Raw genomic sequence first — 9,150 nt, forward strand, 5'->3', positions numbered from 1 at the left:
GTAGATCATCAGGAAAACTGTTTCTTTCAAGTTTTCAGAAATGTTGCTTTAAGACCTCTGAGTCCACCAGGTTCTGCAGGGAAGGTGGGAAGGGGAAAGGCTTCTTCTCTGATTCCCAGGGTTGGCTTTGGGTTGTTTGTTTGTTTGTTTGTTTTTCAGTTATAAAATAAGAGGAAAAAAATCTAAATCCCCAGGTGCTGTTCATATGACCATAAGTGGTTTTTTCCTTTTCTTGTTTTTTTTTTAAGATTTTATTTATTTATTCGACAGAGATAGAGACAGCCAGCGAGAGAGGGAACACAAGCAGGGGGAGTGGGAGAGGAAGAAGCAGGCTCATAGCAGAGGAGCCTGATATGGGGCTCGATCCCAGAACGCCGGGATCACGCCCTGAGCCGAAGGCAGACGCTTAACCGCTGTGCCACCCAGGCGCCCCCCTTTTCTTGTTTTTTTAATTTTTTATCATGTTATTCACCATATTCACCATACAGTACATCATTAGTTTTTGATGTAATGTTCCATGATTCATTGTTTGCATATAACACCCAGTGCTCCATGCAATATGTGCCCTCCTTAATACCCATCACCAGCCCAGCCCAATCCCCCACCCCCGTCCCCTCTGAAACCCTCAGTTTGTTTCCCAGAGTCCATAGTCTTTCGTGGTTCTAAGTTTTTGTACCTATCTTGTGTGTCGTGCATATTTTAGACACTGGGGATGCAGCAATGAGCACAGCTGACTTAGTCGCTGCTGTCAATGGGCTCACATCTTGTGGGGAGATGGGCAATGATCAAATGAATGATCAATAATGTATCAGTGAGGGCTCCATTGGTTAAGTGTCTGTCTTCAGCTCAGGTCATGATCCCAGGTTCCTGGGATCAAGTCCCTCATTAGGCTCCTTGGTCAGCGGGGAGACTGCTTCTTCCTCTGATTGCCACTTCTGGTTGTGTTCATCCTCCACCCCCCTCTCTCTGACAAATAAATAAATAAAATATTTTTTAAAGTAAAAAAAAATACATATCAGTGATACGTGATGTGCCAGGGGTAGGGGTTCCACCTTAGGCCAGGCTTCAGGGTGAACAGAGATCAGCAGAAAAGGATGAATCACCAAGGTCAAGCATGCGGGGTGGGTTACCCATGCTGCACAAAAAGGCAAGTGGGTTCATGTTCTTTTGACACTGGGGTTAAGAGCACCAACAGACAAAATCACACAATTGAGCAAAGCCACGGTAGGCAACAAAATCTGGCCCCATATTGAAGCCCTAAGCAGGTCTTGAACTTTCACCAGCCATGTCAAGGACTAAAACCCCAGCAGGTCTCTGCAGCATCACAAAGGAAGAGTCTATCAGACCAGGGCTCCCCCTGATTCCTGAGCCAGGAAGCCTCAGGTGGGGTCTTTTGGCTCTGAGCTCGAGGAGGCTGGAGCATCCCCAGTGTTTCTTATCCAACAAGGAATGTCTCAGATGCTTAATCACACAGTTGGGCTTCTGGAATGTCCCCCAGCCTGTGTCGGAGGGAGGGCAGCCACACACTGAGAAGCAGAGGCTGATCCTTCCACTCCCACCCAGAACCAGGAAGTAGGCAAGCGTGTGTCAGACCAGAGATGGCAGTCACTCTGTGAGTCACCAGCTTTGGACACAGCCTGTCAGCCCCCTGAGCCTCAGTCTTCACATCTGTAAAGTGGGCGTGATAAAACATCACAGAACATTGCAAGCATTCCATCAGACAGGTCAGAGAGAGGAGGGGAAAGCACCTTTCGAAGTGATGTGTGAAGGAAATTTTTCCATTTGTGACAACATGGATGGACGGGTGGACCTTGAGGTCATTATGCTCAGTGAAATAAGCCAGACAGAGAAAGACAAATACCATATGATCTTACTTATACAGAATCTTTAAAAAATAAATGAACTCATGGAAACAGAGGGCACATTGATGGTTGCCTGAGGCAGGGTGTGGGCAGTGAGTGAAGTGGGTGAAGGGGTGAAAAGGTACAAACTCCAGTTGTGAAATAAGTCAGTCCTAGGGATGCAATGTATAGCTTCATGACTACAGTTAATAGCACTGTATATGTATCTGAAAGTTGCTCAGTAGATCTTAAAAGTTTCATCTCTAGGGGCGCCTGGGTGCTTAGTTGGTTGAGCATCGAACTGTTTCAGCTCAGGTCGTGATCTCATGGGTTGTGGAAATCGGGCTCCGGACTCCGCAGGGAGTCTGCTTCTCTCCCTCATCTTCTCCCTCTGCCCCTCCTCTGCTCGCTCACTCTCTAAAATAAATAAATAATGGGCGCCTGGGTGGCTCAGTCAGTTAAGCAATTGACTCTTAATTTTGGCTCAAGTCATGATCTCAGGGTCATGAGATTTCCAGCCCTGTGTCAGGCTCCGTGCGCAGTACGGGGTCTGCTTGTCCCTCTCCCCATGCTCCTCCCCGCACTCTCATTCTCCTTCTCGCTCTCAAATAAATAAATAAATATCTCTAAAATAAATAAATAAATAAATCTTTTTTAAAAAGTTCTCATCACTAGAAAAACAAATTCTGTAACTCTGGGTGGTGATGGATGTTAACTAGACTTATTGTGGTGATCATTTTGCAACCTACACAAATATTAAATCATGTGTACATCTGAAACTAATATAATGTTACATGTCAGTTATATCTCAATAAAAAATTCACATATGAGTAATGGTCCCATCTACATATAAAACCTACAAATATGCATAGGGGTCTGTGTGTGCACATGTTTGCATATAGACTGAAAAAATTCCAGGAGAATCCACACAACACAGTGGAATTGGAGAAGTAGAATTGGAGTCTTCATCCTTTCAAGTTGCAACTTGTTTCTAATGTTTTCTGTTTCCCACACTGTGCTGCTATAATTTTTATCACTAAAACACCAATTTTAAAAGAAGTGAGGATTTGGCACAGTGGGGCTAGGGGGGCAGGGGCAGCACATAGTTCGTGAGCAGTTTTTCCTTTGTGTCACCATGAAGACACACCTCCCAGGAGTCAGCCTGGGGTCTCTCTAGAGCAAGCATGCGGGCTGCCTGGTGGCTAGAGTCCCTCTTTTCCTTTCCTTGGCCATTGGGAAGAAACGCTTCTGGATTCAGCACAACAAAGTTCAGATCCCAGCCATGCTGGCTGGCTGTGTGACCTTGGTCAAGTCACTTGTCCTCTCTGAGCTTCATGCGCCCTCGGTAAAATGGAGAAAGGGACTTATACCTCCCAGATAGCTCATTCTTCAGCAACAAACTGTACTTGAGCACCCACTCTGTACCAGGCACAGTGCTGGGACCCAGGACCCGGGATGATCAAGACAGATGAGGTCTCTGGATGGTGGTGATCATGTCTGATGGGGGAAGCCAACGGGAAATAAGACCAAGTCAGATGGTAATGGTAATAAAGGAAAGTAACAGAATGAGAAGAGTTAGCAGGTGACCAAGGGGCAATCAGGGAGGGCTGCCCTGTGCAGGTGACCTTTGACAGGAAACCTGAATGACATGGAGGAGTGAACAGCAAATAAACATCACTTCCCACCCCTAAAACACCAAGACCGTAAAGATCCAGTGCAGAGTGGGGTAATCAAATGGCCTAATAACTGTGTCATTCTTACTTCCTTCCTCAGACATGCTGAGATAAACAAAGACAGTGAGGCAATTTCACTCAGAGCCAGTCCTGCAGGAGATCCATGGTGGTGGTATCTGGGCCAGCACTCAAGCAGGAAATAGTTGCTACATTTCAGTGACTGGAGTAAAGATCAGGAAACCCAACCAGCCCCTGAAGCATGGCAAGGGTCAGGTACATAAGCTGGAGCTGCCAGCTTCTTGCCCAAAGTACCAGGAGAGCAAAGGAGCTGGCTTTGGAAAAATAAGTCTGAAGGGAAACTTCAGGAAAGTCTGAGGCCCCACAATAGTTGACATCAACTTCCCCTGGACAAGAGTTTTCGGATGGTACCAGCTCTGAAAAGTAGTCAGACCACCCCCACCACTCCAGCAGGGTATGTTGCTGTCAAGAGAGATCATCCCCGTGGAGCACAAAAGGGGCATTTCTCACTCAACAGCCAATGGAGGGAGACCCCAAGAACATCACAATAAAAGCAGTAGAGCTTGCAAGGAGAGAGGCAGGATTTCGCCCCCCATTCTGATGTCTGCTTAGCCAGCAGGCAAGGGGGCCACCCTGCTAAAAAGAGGAGCTGAGTGAACCCCCCATCTGCGGAGGCATGTGGAGCAGACACGCACCCTGGTCAGAGGATATTAGAAAAATGACATCCAATATCTGCCAAAGGATAGACTTTGCATGACAGCCCTTTCCACGGCAGCGAAGCCCTCTGGATTCCAGGAATAGCTAGCTACTCCTTGGTCCCAGGGACCTGGGGGTGATGGCAGCTCTCAGCTGTTGCTACCCCCAGGACGCTGAACTAGCCCTGACGGTTTCCCTTGGCCATGCCCATACCTTTGCAAAGGACTCCTACTTACACTCACGCTTAGGGCCACCTGCTCCGCCCACTAGGTCAAGCTTCCGACTCTTGGTTTCAGCTCAGGTCATGATCTCAGGGTTCTGGGATCGAGCCCACCTTGGGTTCCGTGACCAGTGCGGAGTCTGCTTGGATTCTCTTTTTCTGCCTCCCGCCTCCCCCCACCCCCCGCGCGTTTTCTCTCTCTCTCTCTCAAATAAATAAATCTTAAAACAAAACAAAACAAAAAAAACCTCACTCTTATTTAGTCATCTAAGGACCCTGCCAGTTACAGGGTTTAGTTCTTCAAGACACACACAGTCACACCCTTACACCCGCACACAGTCACATACAAACACCTATGCTCCCCCACGGGCATACAATTACATACACATGCACACACAAACACATGTGCACACATATTCACACGCATACACCCAATTACATGCATACATTCACATACATGCACGCTCACACATGTGTACACACAGTAGTGCGAACGCGCACACAGTCACACATACACTTATACCAGACGCATATTGAACTAATGGAGACCAGATGCCGTGAAGTCTGTTGTCCCCAAACTGTCCAGCAGAGGGTGCGTCCGACGCACCAGGAGAGGAAGGAGACCCACAGCAGTCGTTGATAGGCTAGCGTCTTTTAGAACTACACACACAGGTGCAGCAGAGTCCTGGGGACCCAAGACCTTCATGCCTTTCTTCACCATCTCTCATTCACACACCATGACGGTCCTTAGCCAAAGCCTGTTTGTACCGGAATAAGAGATACTTAACACTACAAGTAGAGATCACACTTTGAAGGGGTTAGCTGTGTGGTGGAGGAAAGAAACGGTACCTCAGTTGATGGGAAAGTGGATCAAGAGAAGGGACTTTTTAAGATTGATGAAATAACGCCATTATTTATATGCCAATGGGAATTATCCAATAGAGTTCAGGATACATGATCAATACACAAAAATCTATATAGAATATATTCTATGTAGAATATAGAACATAGAAATTCTATTTCTGTATTCCAGGGGTCAGCAAACCATGGTCCATGGACACAATCTGTCCTGTGGTCTGTTTTTTATGGTCTATAAGCTAGAAGTGTTTTTATATTTTAAAAGGATTGTAAAAGGAGAAGAAGCAAGAGAAGGAGGAGATCCTGAATGGGATGTGCAAAGCCTAAAATATTTACTCATGATCCTTTACAGAAAAGGTATGCCAAACCTGCAGTAAACCTGCAGTAAAATTGGAAAACAATTGGAAAAAATATTTTCATATACCATTTTTTAAAAAATATTATGAGTGTCAGACCAGAGAGCCTTCTGGTTGGATTCTTTGGGCACTAGGGAGTCATGGAAGGTGGGATCTCTGGCTGCTGGTGAGGGTGGGCAGAAGGGGCTCATAAGAGCAGGTGGGAGTCTGTGCTAGAGATGACACAGAATGAGGGCTCAGCTGGGACAGTGGAACTGAGCTTAGAGAGAGGTGGAGTGGAGGCTTAAGAACTTTCTGGGGACAGGTCCTAGGAATCTTGGAGACTGGAGCCCTTTCTGTCCCTTTCAGGGGCAGAAACTTCAGGTGAGCTGCTTTCTGTGCGGCAGCGCTTGGCTGTGCCATACACCCACCTTCCAGCAGGAGGCGCCACTGGTACAGAAACCCTCAGCTTCTAAGCGCTCATAAACGGAAGAAAGAAGGGCCCCCGCTCCCCGCTCCAAGTGAGTGAATTAGATGGATGCCACTCTTTAGGGGAGGGCTTGAGACCTAGCAAGACACAGCCAGCAGCCTGGAGTTGGGCGGGCTTGGGTTTAAATCCGAGCGCCACCGTTATCTGTGTCTTTACCTTTCCATTCTCCCATCCGTGAAACGTAGGTGATGAAAATACCTTCTTCAGATGATTGTTACAAGGATGAAATGAAATAAAGCACATTAAAGACCCTGGCTAAAGATGCCAAAGACTTAGAATAGTCAAAAACTTTTTAAAAAGGAAAATGTAACGGAAGGAGTCATATTACCCCTTTCAAGACATACTATAAAACAATGATAACCATGACAGTGTGGTATTGGCCCAAGATTAGACATAAACCAATGGAACAGAATACAGTCCAGAAGTAGACCCACCCAAATTTGGTCAATTGACCTTTTTAAAAACATGCAAGGAAAATCAATACACAAAGGATAGTCTTCAATAAATGGTACTGGAACAACTGGACATCCACATGCAAGAGAAAAGAAAGAAAGAAAGAAAGAAAGAAAGAAAGAAAGAAAGGAAGGAAGGAAGGAAGGAAGGAAGGAAGGAAGGAAGGAAGAAAGAAAGAAAGAAAGAAAGAAAGAAAGAAAGAAAGAAAGAAAGAAAGAAAGAAAGAAAGAAAGAAAGAAAAGAAAAAGAAAAAAGTGAACTCATACCTCACACTTTCACAAAATTTAACTTAATATGGATCGTAGAACTAAATTACGTAAAATCTAAAACTTTTAGAAAGAAAAATAGAAGAGAATCTTTGCGATCTTGTCAGACAAAATAGTTCTAATATACAACACCACAAGCATAATCCATAAAATGAATGCTACCTTGTACTACCTTGTACTTTATTTTAAAAATGTTTGCTCTGTGAAGGAAACTTAGATAATGAAAAGGTTAGCCACAGACTAGGACAAAAGACTTGCAAATCACACATCTGACAAAGGACTTACATGCAGAATACATAAAGAATCTCAAAATCCAACAACAAGAAGGCAGATAACACACGGAAAATTAACAAGCAAAAGATTCAAGCAGGCACTTCACCAAAGAAGATAAACGGATGGCAAATAGGCTCATGAAAAAATGTCCAGCATCATTAGCCATTAAAAAATGCAAACAAAAACCACAGTGAAATATCACACATTCATAAGGATGGCTGGGTGAAGAATTGACAATCCCAAGTGCCAGTGAGTACATGGCACAATTAGAACCCTCATATGTTACCGATTGTAATTTAAAATGCTGGACACTCTGGAAACAGCTTGCTCATTTCTTTTAATGTCAAACAGACACATACAAGATGGCCCAACCATCCCACTCCAGGAGCAATGAACACTTGCACACAAATATTCGTAGTAGTCTTTTTCATAATAGCCCCAAATTGGAAGCAATCCATATGTTTTTCAACTGGTGAAGAAAGAGTGGCTAATCCCGAGGATAGAATATTGCTTTAGCAATAAAAAGAAGCAAAGTACCGGTACAGCAACATGGATGAAACTCAGATGCATTGTGTTGAGTGAAAGAAACCAGACCCTGGAGGTGGAGGGTACAGATCAGTGCTCCCCAGGGGTGTGAGTCAAAGGGGATTTTTGACTCCCAAAAGTAACCGTGGGTAGTTTTGGCTACACAACTCAGGCATTTGCCAAAACTTAAAACTGTTCACCAAATAGCACAAATTTCACTTTTGTAAATTACATACAATTTTAAGATGAGGCAAAAGGTAACTAAGCACATATATTATTTGCTTAAATATATCATGAAAATATATGCAAATGTAAAGGTATTGACCTAAAGATGAAGAAACCAGGGAAATGAAGGACAGAGGACCACTATTTTTCACTGCATATTTTTTTACATGAGTGAATATATTCCCTGCCAAAAATATTCCATTTAAAAATTTAGTCGCTGTCAAAGAGTCTCGTGTAGTGAGGCTGGAGTGGTTCCCAGGTGATCTGAGCTATCTACGGCTGAGATACACCTTGAAAATCACTTCCTTTGTAGGTTAAGATGTAACTCTGAAACCAAGCTGACCAAATTCACCTCCACTCCACCACTTACCGAGTGACCTTGAGCAAGTGAGTTAATCTCTCCAATCCATAAGACTGGTGTGAGGATGAAGTCCGTGTTTACCTGGGGGAGTTGGAAGTATTGCCTTCTCCCTTCTCAGTGGTGTACTGCTGTTAATAGGACAAAAACATCAGTGTCTGTGGAGTCCCCAGGCCATTCGTGTTCTATGAAAGGTGTTTAACTACCCCCACATCTTACACAACTGTATGTGTATCTATTACTATATAAATAAAACTTAGATATCAGAAGTTATCTGATTGAGGGCAAATTCTGTATTGGGTGTTGGTGTTGGGGTGGGATGGGTATATGGAACTATAGGAAACTATATGTATGTGCTCAATTATTCTGTAAAATTAAAACTGTAATTTTTTACAGTTTTTACTGTGCCTGGGTGGCTCAGTTAAGCGTCCAACTCTTGATATTGGCTCAGGTCTTGATCTCAGCTCAGGTCTTGATCTCAGGGTCTTGAGTTCAAGCCCTGCCCTGGACTCCACGCCCAGCGTGGAGCCTACTTTTAAAAAAATAAATGAAACAGGGGCACCTGGGTGGCACAATCAGTTAAGCATCCAACTCTTGGTTTCACTCGGGTCTGATCTCTGGGTGGTGAGATCGAGCCCCATGTTGGGCTCTGCACTCAGTGCAGAGACTGCTTGAGTTTCTCTCTCCCTCTGCCCCTCCCCTGCTTTCTCACACACACACACTCTCTCTCTCTCTCTCTCTAAAATAAATAAGTGAATCTTTTTTTTCTGATTCTTTTTTTTATTATGTTCAGTTAGCCACTGTATAGGACATAATTAGTTTTTGATGTAGTGTTCAGTGATTCATTAGATAAGCAAATCTTTTTGAAAAATAAGAATAAAAAAGTACTAACAATAAAATCTATTATTTTTGAAAAAAG

This window comes from Ursus americanus, chromosome 14 (genome assembly GCF_024610735.1).
Source record: "Ursus americanus isolate L20-20 chromosome 14, mUrsAme1.1.p, whole genome shotgun sequence".
In the NCBI taxonomy this organism is placed as follows: Eukaryota; Metazoa; Chordata; class Mammalia; order Carnivora; family Ursidae; genus Ursus; species Ursus americanus.